Genomic DNA, 12331 nt, shown 5'->3' with positions numbered 1-12331 from the left:
GGGACCAAGCAAGCAAAAGTTACAGAAAGATCACAGATGTTCCAAAATGGTCACCAAGGCACATATGCAGATGTGGAAGAGAGAGGTGAAAAGAAAAGGAGCAAAAAGGAACCATATGATCAAAGGAGAATGGCTGCAACTGGAGGAAATATTAGCAGGAATGAGAGAAGCAACTATATCCCCCCTAAACCTTGAGCACAAGAAGATCCAAGATAGATAGCCTTTGCTTTCCTTTCTCAGTGGAAGTCAATGTTTTTTTGAGTTGAGAAAGCAGAACCACTGATGAGAGCCACACTGTGCTCATATTAATGTTGCAAATTGTGCCAGTGAGTGGGCCAGTTCTACTGATGTGATAGCATAGAGCCAGGCGCTGCAGAGGCAAAATGTTCCCCTAGCACCAGACGAAATTCCCCAGTCATCCACTGCCCAGAGCAAGTGTGGTAACAATGCTGAAACAAATACTATGGAAGCATTGTAATAGGTTAAAAGAACTTGCATAATTTAACAATAGTAATCCAGTGAGCTATAGGATTCACGTTTCATGAATCAAAACGAAAAACTATATGAACATTAAGCCCGACCCCAAGGAAACTGACTAATCTTTGGTTAGTCTCCCAGATTTCTACAAGAATGTTGCTTTGGTCATAAATGAAAAATGCAGGACCATTTTTAGACAACAAACTCCACAGACTATATGTGATTTAAATCTTTGGATACAACAGCACTCCTTCTAATGCCTTGTAAAATATTTAAAGCTTAGCTGCCTGATAAAATGGCACTGCTAACATGCAACAACATAATCATCATCTAGAAACAGAGTTCAGTTGTGTTCTGAGCCAGATCTATCGAGCTTTATTGACTTGGTAAAAACAATTGGTCATAAAGATTGGCTTTCGGTTATGATTTGGCCCACACAAACAAATCCACCATTTCCACCCACATCTCCTTCCTGTTTTACAGCTGTAAAACCATCATGAGAAAAGAAAGCAAATGGATTCAACTAGTTCCTGTTCAATAAAACAAGACATATTAGGTTACAGCTTATCTTTTTCTTGTGTACATTCTGTTTGGTTGTTGATGCAAATTCTATTTAAAGCCTTATTCTTGGCTTGTCCTAACTAAACTGCGTTAGCTGTAAGGCATCATCACTGGTAAGGATTGTCTGGATATGAAAATGCTAAATGTAACATAAATGTAATATATCACGACTATGCCAAATTGATTAATGCAACAGAAGCACATTTCAGGGAGAAAAAAAAGTAAATTACAAGTCATTAACAGTAAATTCAAATTGTGTTATGGGTTTGAATGATTTCCTTCCTTTTCTAAAGGATTAGTTATTTTGTTTCATATTTTTTCCCTAATCTTTCACTTTACAATTCAAAGCATTCTTCTTGCTTCAGAGTTGAATAATGTTTTAGCTGACATAAACAAAGGCTGTTCCGTCAGTCTTTAAACCTCTGATAAGAAAGAAAATGTGAACTTGTATAAAGGCAACTAATTGCTATTGCTTTCATCATTTTAATAATAATACTAATAATAATAATAATAATCATTCAGAAGGAATTGTTTAGCTCTTCAAGTTTTCTCAACATTAGGAATACGCAATCCATGCATCAAATAAATTGTTACACAAAAACAAATGCATGGCATGTCACTACAAATTCAGACTAGAAAAGCCGAACGGATTATTCAAAGACAAAGGAAGGAAGGTTTGCTGGGGGGGCGGGGTAGGGGAATTGGGTTTTAAGGAAAAGCCGGAAGAAAAGAGGACATCTGGCTGAAGCCAAGGCAGCTATTCCAGACACGGAAAAAGACAAACAGGAAGACTAGCAGAATGAAACAAAATAAGCAACAGAACAAAATGGTTGGGAAGAACAAAGAAAACACAAAATGGCACAGATAAATAGTTGGGCACATTTATGGAAGGTGCTGCAGAATGAATGTGAATGAGGACCATTTCCACTGCATTCTTTCCTCCACGTGTTTTGAAAAGGAAAGGATGGAAGGAGACAGATAAGGGCATCCTTGTTTGTTTGTTTGTTTGTTTAAACCATTTATAGCCTGCTCTTCATTGTTCACACAATATGAGAGTGAGAAACATTAAGTTTTGTAAAGTGCTTTATGAACCACTTTGTGCTTTTTTTTTAAAAAAAGGTATATAAATACTTGAAATAAATGAATGACAATAAAACAATATTTCATTTAAATGCAACTTAAAACATACAATATACCAATATGGGGTGGTAGTGATGTCTGACATGGGACTGTACAAGTCCTACTCAGGACAGACCCACTGAAATCCTGAGTTAGCCATGCCCATTTATTTCGATGGGTCTATTCTGAGCAGAACTGACACTGAATGCCACCCATAGTGCCCTTTGGATGTTGCTGGACTCTAGCTCTCATCAGCCCAAGCCAGCATGAACAATGGAGGGGATGATGGGAGTTGTAGTCCGACAATACCAGAGGTTACCACATTGGCTACCCCTGTACTAACAATGAAAGCCACCACTTCAGTAAAATGTTTACATGTAGAGTCACATTCTTTACCTTGTGTTAAAGAATTCATTAGCATTGCTGCTGCTTACACCTGAGAGGGGAAGACATTCCAGAGTCAGAGCGGCACCAATGAGAAAACCTTCTGAAGAGCCATCACATAGCATATCTCAAAGCACTGTGGTGGTATGAGAAGGGCATCCTCTGATGCCCTCAAAGTCCAGGCAGATGTATAAGGGAGCAGGGAGTCTTTCTGCTATCTCAGTCCTGAGCATTCTAGGGCTCTAAACAAACACTTTAAATCTGGCTTAGTAATGTATTGGTAGCCAATGCAGAGATTTCAACACCAATGTTATATAATGATGGTAAGGTGATGCCGGACGCAGTCTCGCTACAGCAGTTTGCACTAACTATGTATTTCCAAACAGGTTCAAGGACAGTCCTACATAGAGCGAATTGCAATGATCCAGCCATGAAATTACCATCACATTAACTATGCTAACCAAGGAGGCTGCACTCCCCTGGAAGGAACATGTTCACAGTTTGGGGGAGCTCCTGGGTTCAACGCTGTCACTGGAGGCTCAGGTGGCCTCAGTGACTAGGATCTGGTTCACCAGCTCTGACCCCTTTGGACAGAGATGGCTTGGCCACTATACTCCATGCTCTGTTAACTTTCAGATTGGATTACTGCAATCCAATCTACATGGGGCTCAATCCCCATCCCAAAACGGAACTTTCGCAGCTGGGCAATTAAGATCGTCCAGGTCCAGGGAGAGCCTTTTAGAGGCAGGCACACCGCTGTCTCCTTCAAGGGAGTGGGAAGCCACCCCTCATGCAGCGGTGAACTGACTAGTCCTTGGACCCACCCAGTTTGTCCCATCTGGCTAGATTTTTGTGCCATGACAAACAGGGATCAAGAAGGCATGAAGTTGGCCTCACCATTCCAAGCATCTTGTCCACATTATCAAGCCTCAAAAGCTGACATCAAAGAATCTGACCAGTCAATGCACTGGATGTTTCAGCTAGATATTCTAAAATATGGGCAATTCCCTGTTTATACGGGGCCCATATGTCAAAGGTCAAGTGCAAGTTTCACTGGTGTGAGTAGCAATTAAGCCTTTCTAAGATTTACCAGAATCATGTCAAAAGCCACTCTTAATACCGAAACTTAAAAATGTTTTTCTTTCACACAGGTCTGTATGTTCAAATGCCAATATACCAAACTTGTAAGAAACACTGCCCCCTAGCATTAGAAGAAGCACTTCCATAAGAAGAGAGTCCAAATGTTAAGCTGAGCATCTATAGGATTGTGGCTGCTCCACACAACTATTATCAGCCACTATTACCACAAGTATGGCCTACTGAAGCATTCTCCAATCTGGTACTCACCAAAACTCTGGAATCCCACCATCGGCTATACTGTCTGGGGCTGGTGGGAGTTGTAGCATATGGAGTGCACCGGGTTGGTTAGATCATTCATATTAAACAGCTACACTGGGGTGGATTTCTGTTCTAGTTTTAAACTGACTACATTATGCAGCCTATCAACCACAAACACAACTTGAAAAGCAAGTCATTTTTGGTGTCACCTGTGAAAGCTGTTTCCAATTGACACCTGCACTTGGAACAGGAGATACATTCAGCCCTTCTTGTGGCTGCTTTCCTACAATAATACTGGCCAAACGGCACTTCAGTGAATTCAACCACATTACATACATTCTCTGTGAAACAGACCTATAACGTGGAACATTATTATCTTCAAACCCAGATTGATTGGTATATTAATCAAACTGTGCTGTATGGGGAGCTGGCTTCAGGCCCAAGGTCCATTGACAGACCAACTCTGCATTACAAAGATGTCTGCAAATGTGATATGAAAGCTGGCAACACCAACCCCGTTTGGGAATCCCTTACAGACCAATGCAGTGCCTGACGATAGACAGATTGTGTATCCAGAGTGGTGACCAGAGGAGGAGCTAGGAGGATCATAGAGAGAAGAAATGCCATGGTACACCTGCATCAGCACAACCGGACCCCTTCGTCTGGCCCAGCTGCAACAAAACAGGCCTCTCCTGTATCAGCCTCTTTCCATGGAACTCTTGGAATAGTAGTTCAGTGAGGGGACTAGGGGCTTCCTAACAATTATCAGCACCCTTAACAAACAACAGCTCCTACGAGTCTCCCAAGAGAGGGAAGCCACAGATTAAAATAGTATGACACTGCCTTTAACGTATAATGCAGATAGGGTCTAAGGCAAGTGTGGCTAAGCTTTTCTGATCTGAGGACCACATTCACCTTTGCACAACCTCCAGGCTGTATGACACTTACACTCAAATGCATACTCCTGCATACATGCACACACACACACACACACACACACACACACACACACGGGCACTGGTTCACAGCCCCCTCAGCTGACTCAGTTATCACTTCTCACTCATCAAATCTGATGACCAGGAAGTGGGCGATCTGCATCTCTATCAGGGCCCAGGGTTTGGCATAGAGGTTTAAAAGTAGTGGTGGTGTCTTGCAGGACAGAAAAAGTGCTTAGGGGCCTGAATTTCTGGAGTTACCCCCTTCTGGTGAGCTGACAGTTGGTTCAAATCTTACCTCAAAGATATCCAGATGTATTTTCTCAGCTTCAGCTCCCCAGCTGCAATATGGGAATACTAATACTAGCCTATTCAGGCATATTTTTAAAAGATTATTTAGATTATATATGTGAAGTGCTGTGAATACTTAGGAAAGTGATCTATAAATGCTAAGTAGTAGCGCATGTATGCAAATGCCCAGAGCACTAAATCTCATTCTATCAATGGCTATCAGCAATTTCATATTGAACAAACTTTCAGAAAGGGTACACAACTCTGACCATTTTAATTAATGGAAGAGCCTTTTCTTCCAAGAACATTCAGTGGATTATTTTTTAACCAAGTTATTTGTTGCCCATTACTTCACTTGTAGAACATTTCCTTTCGTGTGCTCATACTTGTTTGCTAAGGTTGTTTTGCACATTGCACAACAGAAAATCGAGGTTTGCCACAAAGCGAACACTGTGCAGGATGCTATAGTTGAGTATCGTTTCCTGATCAGTGATATGTGTGTGTCATTTTATTAAGCACACTCAAATTCTTTGGTCCCATCTGCACTGCACTTTTAAAGCAGTATCATAGCACTTCAGACAGTCACGGTTTCCCTCCAAAGAATCCTGGGAACTGTAGTTTGTTAAGGGCACTAAGAGTTGTTATACAACCAATCCCTCTGGCAATCGTAGCTTTGTGAGGAGAATGGGATCTCCTAATAACTCGCAGCACCCCTAACAAACTAAAGTTCCCAGGGTTCTTTGGTGTGATGTACTCTGTAACAATTCTATCTTTTTGTACTGTGTTGTATTTAACTTTTGGAGACATCATATTGGCTGGTACTCAATGCCAACCTGATTTCTCTCACTTGAGAAAAGTTTTACGTTTTGGGCCAGTGAATATCTTCAGATCCTTTAAAAATATATTTCTACAGAAAGGCAAAACTGTGACGTGTGTGCGTGTGCGTGTGTGTGTGCGCGCACACACACACACACATATACAGAGAGAGAAAGAGGGCACTTTAAGGGCTTGTCGCCTGTATAATGTTGCTCTTCCCATTACTTCATTAGGTTATGGATATGATCTGGTAATGGTTGCTAGGAATGAGCAATGTACAGAGGGGAAAAGAGAAATAAATTAATGGGGAAGGCAAAAGGCTGTTCTAATAAAGCGTCCTGGGCAAATGAAACTACTAGCAAAGTCCCATGGGAAGAGTCTTCGAAACTGTCACATCTGGAACTCATGTTCAAATATCATTAAGGGGGTTTGTTTTCAAAGAGAGGATATAAACTGAAGTACTCTGAAATCACAAGAAGATTGTTTACACAGTAGAGAGGTAGAAGAGTGGGGTTTTTTTTTATCTTTGAAAGAAAATCTGGTATGCAGATAAAGTGCATATTGGATGGCTTGGAGGATCCCTTGCCTCAGACAGAAGGGATGTTCACAAGAACAAAGCCGCCTTACATCAGGCAGTGCACATGAAAGATTCAGTACCCAGTTCCAGAGCTGTCAGTAAAACAATTGCCAAAGAGTTGCTTGTTAACATTTCAAAGTATTCCTTTCACAGTCTCCTTCTCTCGCTAACCATGCCCTACTGTAGTGGCGAGTGGTGAATCTTGCCCCTGGAATGCATCTCCAAAGGGGAGTGAATAGAAAGAAATAATATGATGAGTGAAAAACATTTAGCCAGCAAAAGGCCGCCTTTATGTGTAAATTATTTACTGTAACATAGAACTCCAAGACTTAGAGCTTCCCCCCCCCATGCCCCCAGAAAGACTGAAACTATCCAAGCGTTTAGGTGATTTGCCTCAACTGGCAGCAAAAATTATACTTCTGTATGTGCATGCAGAATGGCATGTTTTTAATACACGCAAATGGGATTTAGCCCATTCCTAGGCAGCGTATACAGCAAGTTTATATAAGCTACTAATTTCCAGCCTGTAAGAAGCGGAAGGAGATCTCGAAGGCTTGCTGGAAAAACAAATGTAAATGTAACTGCTATGGCTAATCTCTTCCCATTTCAATTTCACTTGACATGGTTAGGCCATATTTCCTTTAAAGAAAGAAAAATTAAATTCTCTATTTATCTATAGTCGCAGAATTGTCCTTCTTTAAGCACACGGCTGAACTATTCAAGTGAAGCAAAGATTGAAATGCTAATTGAATTTATGCCCAAGCATAGCATTGCTTAGATCTTTGACAATGACAAAAAAGCTAGTTAGTGAAAATATATGCAAGAAGAGTTCTGTTCTAGCCTGCTAGAGGGGGTTAATTAAAAATATGAAAGGGTTTTGGGTTTTTTTACTTGTGTGTGAAAGGAAAGCAGTTCCTAGTGTCATATTTGAACAGGTGGGTAAGAAAGACAAAGCAAAGAAATAGGTAAGTAAATAGCAATGTAAAAAGAAAAAGATAGCAGGCATCATACTCATGCTTTTGTATATTCAAGCAGGTTTTGCCAAAATGGGCAAATGATTCTCTACACGTAGGATAAAAGGAGTTCTCACTAGCATTTGTGGTCGCCACCAAGCCTTCCCTCTCCCCGAGTCCTTGGCACGTGCCAGAGGAGAACAGTCTGCGTCTCATTCCATTTCACATGGGGCTTTTGCACGGTTTCTGCTATCTGCAAAAAGTGCAGCCAGCTCCAGGAAATCAATGGGGCTACAATGGAGGACATAGGCCTGGTGGGAAGGGGGGAATTCACTTCACAGTGCATATTTTGATCAGAGCGTGACAGCTTAGCATGAATAGATCCTGGGAAGGTATACTGAGCTCAGTTTATGCTAGTATTATTTCTGTCACTCAAGAAACAAAACAAAACAAAACAGGAAGAAGATCCTCCAAGCGATCAGGCATTGGTATGGAGCACCAAATGGTACATCATTTGCTGGGGAAGAGGGCATGCACGCTCATCACTATAACGGGAGAGCAGCTTGATTTATATGGGCCAGGACAGTGCTTCTGCAGTCTATCCCATTTTATCTGTTTTGAGAATCTGACAACCAATGCAAATTACCACGTGGAAGAGGGCAATTGTGGCAGAAAGCCCATGTATCTAGCCGAACCCCCAAAGTTGTGCAGCTCCTCCTGCCATTGGCTGCATGGAGCTTCTCCATGCAATTTTGAACCCTGTTCTAAATCAGACAGAGAGAGACTGTGCAGAGCAGTCTCCCTTCTTCAGACATTATTGTTCCAACTTATTAGGAAGTGGGACGAGCCATACAACTTTGAGGGTTGGGCTAAATACACAGCCCTGCTGCTGCCTCCCCCCCGCCATATTTGCACCTTTCACACTGTCCACTTCAAGTCTCCTAAGTTTCTCGTTTTTCCAGTCTTAAAACTTGAGCTCTCCATATTTCTGCAACAATTTTAAAAAAGAATCCTCATGAACAGTTGCCAGCATTTTAATGCAAATTTATCGGCAGTTGCTCTCTCCTAGCCTAGCCTAGCCTACCTCACTGGGTTGCGGTCAGGATAAGACTGAGGGGAAGAGGGGAACAATGTATGCTGCCTGAGCTCCTTGGAGGCAGAAATGTAAGAACTAAATATGTAAATTGCCCATGAAGTCCTGATTAATTAGTTAAGTTTTATAAACTTTTTTTAAAAAAGAGCATAGTAATCTGTCACATAAAATGTTCGCCAGCTTCTCTGGAGCCTTAAATTAAAGTAAAAACAAAAGCATGTGCTGCTTGTTCCACACAGAAGGCCTTACTTTTCAAGCATAAATTGTATGTGACTTTAACAGTATGAATTCTATCAAGTGGCCCACAGTATACATTTGCACGCAGTTCAACACAACATGAGCACATTAAATAGGATTTGGCATTAAAAGACCCTACACTGAATGGGAATCGAAAATAAATGCCCACATTCTCCCCAGAAGACTATTCACCCTGAGGCCTAAGGCATTAATTTAACTGAATGAGAAAGCCACTAGGGCAGCTGTCGCTAGCTTATTTGATTTGTGAATAAACAATAGCTTCATTTTAAAGGCTATTCACTTTTACTCCATTCCGAGGTAGAATCAAAAAACCACAAAAGGAAATAATAATTCAAAACATGGAACACATACACGTGCTAATTTTTAAACGGAGTTTTAAAATGTAAAAGTTTTTCTTTTCTTTTTTAATCAATGTCGTGACAGGAAACATGTAACAAAACAACTTGCAGTCACACTATTAATTGTTAACTGCTTCTAATGGCAAGAAGCCCTGAGGCTATATCTTACACTTAATTGATATTGTGCATTCGTCTGTATATTAATGAGGAGTTAGGGTTTCGAGGGTCATTCCAATAAAATCTTTGTACTTGTCAGCTTGAATTATGTATCTTTACTTGTTGCAGAAAACAGTGACAAATACGATAATTACAGTCATTGATACACGTTGCTGCGGTTTGCTCAAACAATCAGGTACATCATGTCCAAAATGAGATGCCAATCTAGCACAACACTAATGATCCATCCGTGTGGTAAACATGAACAGTTTCTACTCAAAGGGAAAATACAATTTCACAAGACTGAATTTTCATGCGCAAACAGACCCACGCTTCTCTGATCATATTCAGTGCTATTGATGTTAGTTTATATCTGTCCAGTAGTAATGCATCATTCTAGTTTTCTGAACACCTGTCTTACAGTTATGCCAAATATTGTAAAGTTTGTACTCCAAAACCCTAGTTTCTGCAATCAGAAAAATATATGCATTTACTGCAGATTTTAACTTACTGGTATCTATCTTTTTCCCTAGTTAATTTCATATACAGAACTTCTGAGTGACTGGGGAGAGTGGAAAAACATTTTATATGGACTTGTAAAACTGGAACATATCTGTCAGGGACTCAGCGGGAGCGCAGGGAGGAGAGGAGATGGAAAGCGAGGGGGAGCAATCCGAGGGCAGCGTAGGAGAATATGACAGCAGCCCGATAGATTCCATGAGCCTCTCCAGCGAATCGGAAGATTCACAGAAGGGGGCGCCGATGGGCAGGGCAAGGGGCGACCCAAGGGGGACACCCCAGAAGCAAGGGGCCAGCGGGGACTCCCAGAGCAGCAGTTGCAAATCAGGACCAGCTTCCCCACCAGAGCGTAGTGGGGGGGAGGAGTCCCAGGTGTCAGAGCCCACATATGCACCACCAGCGAGAGAAGATGAGTCAGGGTGGACCACGCCTCCATCGGAGAGCGAGTTAACGGTTAAGAGGAAAGTTGCAGGCTGGGCGCGCGCGCCAAGTTCAAAGGTACAGGCGAGCGGCACAGAAGGTAGCCCGGATAGGGAACCAGGTCCTAAAGCCCGCCGGAAGGAGGGGCAAGAATCGTCAGGGTCAGCGTCAGAGGAGTCCAGGAAGGATGAGACCCTAGCGGGCAGGAGGGCCCAGAGGAGAAAGGAACTTAGGAAGAGGTGGAGCAAAGCGAGAGTCTTGAACTGGTGTGGAGGGGGAGGAGACTCAGACGGGACTTCGCCGGTCTAAGGTCGAGACGTAGAGCTGCACGCTGCGGCTTTAAAATGGAGACTGAATCTCAATAAAGACTTTTGTACATAACTACAGCCTAGTGTTGGTCCTCTGTGAGCTGGGACCTGGAGGCAGCTCTGACAATATCCATGAAGCAAACAGGTGGCCGATGGATAAGTTTTCGTTACTAAAGTTCAACCCTTGCACACCTGGACAGCTATTTATTAATTTCCAGTATTGGCAGACTGTGTCGTGACAAATCCATTTCCAACACAATTAATAAAGTAACAAATTTAAAACACTGCAATGTAAGTAAAATATCAAAGATTTGACAATAGCAAAAATCCTGCAAAAATCCAGAGCAAGCTTAACCAGATAAAGCATAAGCCTGGAGGAACAAATTTGTTTTAAGAAGGTGACAGAAACTCATCCAAGAAGTAACCATTCATGTTTCTAGGGAAAGGGAGCTCCATTGTCAGGGTGCAGCTATAAACAAGAACCTCTTGCATCCCTAAGCAGCAAGCAACACTCACCAGTGGAACCATGAGAAAGGCCCCCTCCACGGATCATGGCACCTGGGCTGGCTAGTGTGAGTGGAGACAGGTGGAATACCTAGGTCCCCAGTAATTCTGGGCTCTGTATATTAAACAGCAACACCTTAAATTGGGCCCTGTAACATACAGGCAGCAAGTGCAGATCTCATCAGGTAGGTGTTCTACAGGCAGCGACCATTTTGTGCAGGGATTCTGTACCTGGCCCCTGCAAATGCCAGCAGAGTGTGCATATTCCCATTCCACCCTGTTCCCCTTCCACCTCCCTTTCTGCCCTCTTCCAGGTCCAAAAGTACGCGTGCGTCAGAGGTCACGCATCAACTGGACGCACGCAAAACCGTCTCCGCCTGTATAACTGCACAGAGAAGTACTACCTAGCTACAGCATTCTGCACTAGCTAGTTTCCAAACTGTATATTCAAGGGTTAATCTACATAGGACGGATTGTCTATTTCTGGATGGTCCATTTCCAGGCACAGTTCAAGCTGCCATCTGAAGGAAGGAGTGTTGTGACTGGAGACAGGGCCTTTTGAGTTGTGCCACGCTGTCTCTAGAGCAAAGACAGTCTGGCACAAACTCTCAAGCAATCTTTCCCAGGAGTGCAACACTGCAGAGGGGATTTATTTCGGCATCGGTATTTATTTATCCTCTCCAATCTTGGAGATGTTTATGAGACTGCTTCCAAGATTCCATTTTCCTCTCAGATGGATCTTTGGCTACCTGAGAGGCCTAGGGAGGTGGCAGCAGTGTTACTCACATGCTTCTTCTTGGGTGGGCACGCAAGGGCTTAAAGTTCCTGTAGGTTTATTTCCAACTGAGTAACTTAGGCCACAGGTGGCATGGTTCCTGTCACAACCTTTAAAATCATTTGTGCTATGGCTTATCACAGCATGTTTCAACAGATTCCATGCATAGGCTAATATCTGAACATGGTCCCTGTGCTATAACACTATAGAACAGATGGACTTATGCTTTGGCTGCTACTTCCAAGTAACTACATATTTCTTTGTGTTAGAGTTTGATGTGGGTAATTACAGAAGTTCAGGTGTAAAGAGAAAGGAGAGGGATATAAGAGGAAGTGAAAAACAGACATGAAGGGTAAAAGAAGTTGTTTCTTGGCTAGTTATGTCATATATAAAAGAAATGAGCACAAAGGAGACCTTCTAAAGCAAAAGATTTCTCTCATATGTCACTAAGATTGATTTCCTCATATTGCCACATAGACCCTTTGACCCTAACCCAAAAAGAGCCAAGA

The 12331-nt window shown here is 42.3% G+C and overlaps 2 protein-coding genes across 3 annotated transcripts in view; both read right to left on the bottom strand.

Annotated features, from left to right (window-relative positions):
• Positions 1–12331, bottom strand: part of GFRA1 (GDNF family receptor alpha 1) — a 221032-nt gene that overhangs the window by 128180 nt on the left and 80521 nt on the right. The gene's annotated exons all lie outside the window — the stretch shown is intronic.
• Positions 3264–12331, bottom strand: part of HSPA12A (heat shock protein family A (Hsp70) member 12A) — a 320123-nt gene continuing 311055 nt past the window's right edge. For both annotated transcript variants that reach the window (XM_079976664.1, XM_079976663.1), the window contains exon 13: positions 3264–3276. The gene's annotated coding sequence lies outside the window, so the exon portion shown is untranslated. The remainder of the gene's footprint in view (positions 3277–12331) is intronic.

Source organism: Podarcis cretensis, assembly GCF_951804945.1.
Source record: "Podarcis cretensis genome assembly, chromosome: 5".
In the NCBI taxonomy this organism is placed as follows: domain Eukaryota; kingdom Metazoa; phylum Chordata; class Lepidosauria; order Squamata; family Lacertidae; genus Podarcis; species Podarcis cretensis.
Note: the sequence above shows the minus strand (reverse complement) of the source record. Positions and strands in the feature narration are given on the sequence as shown.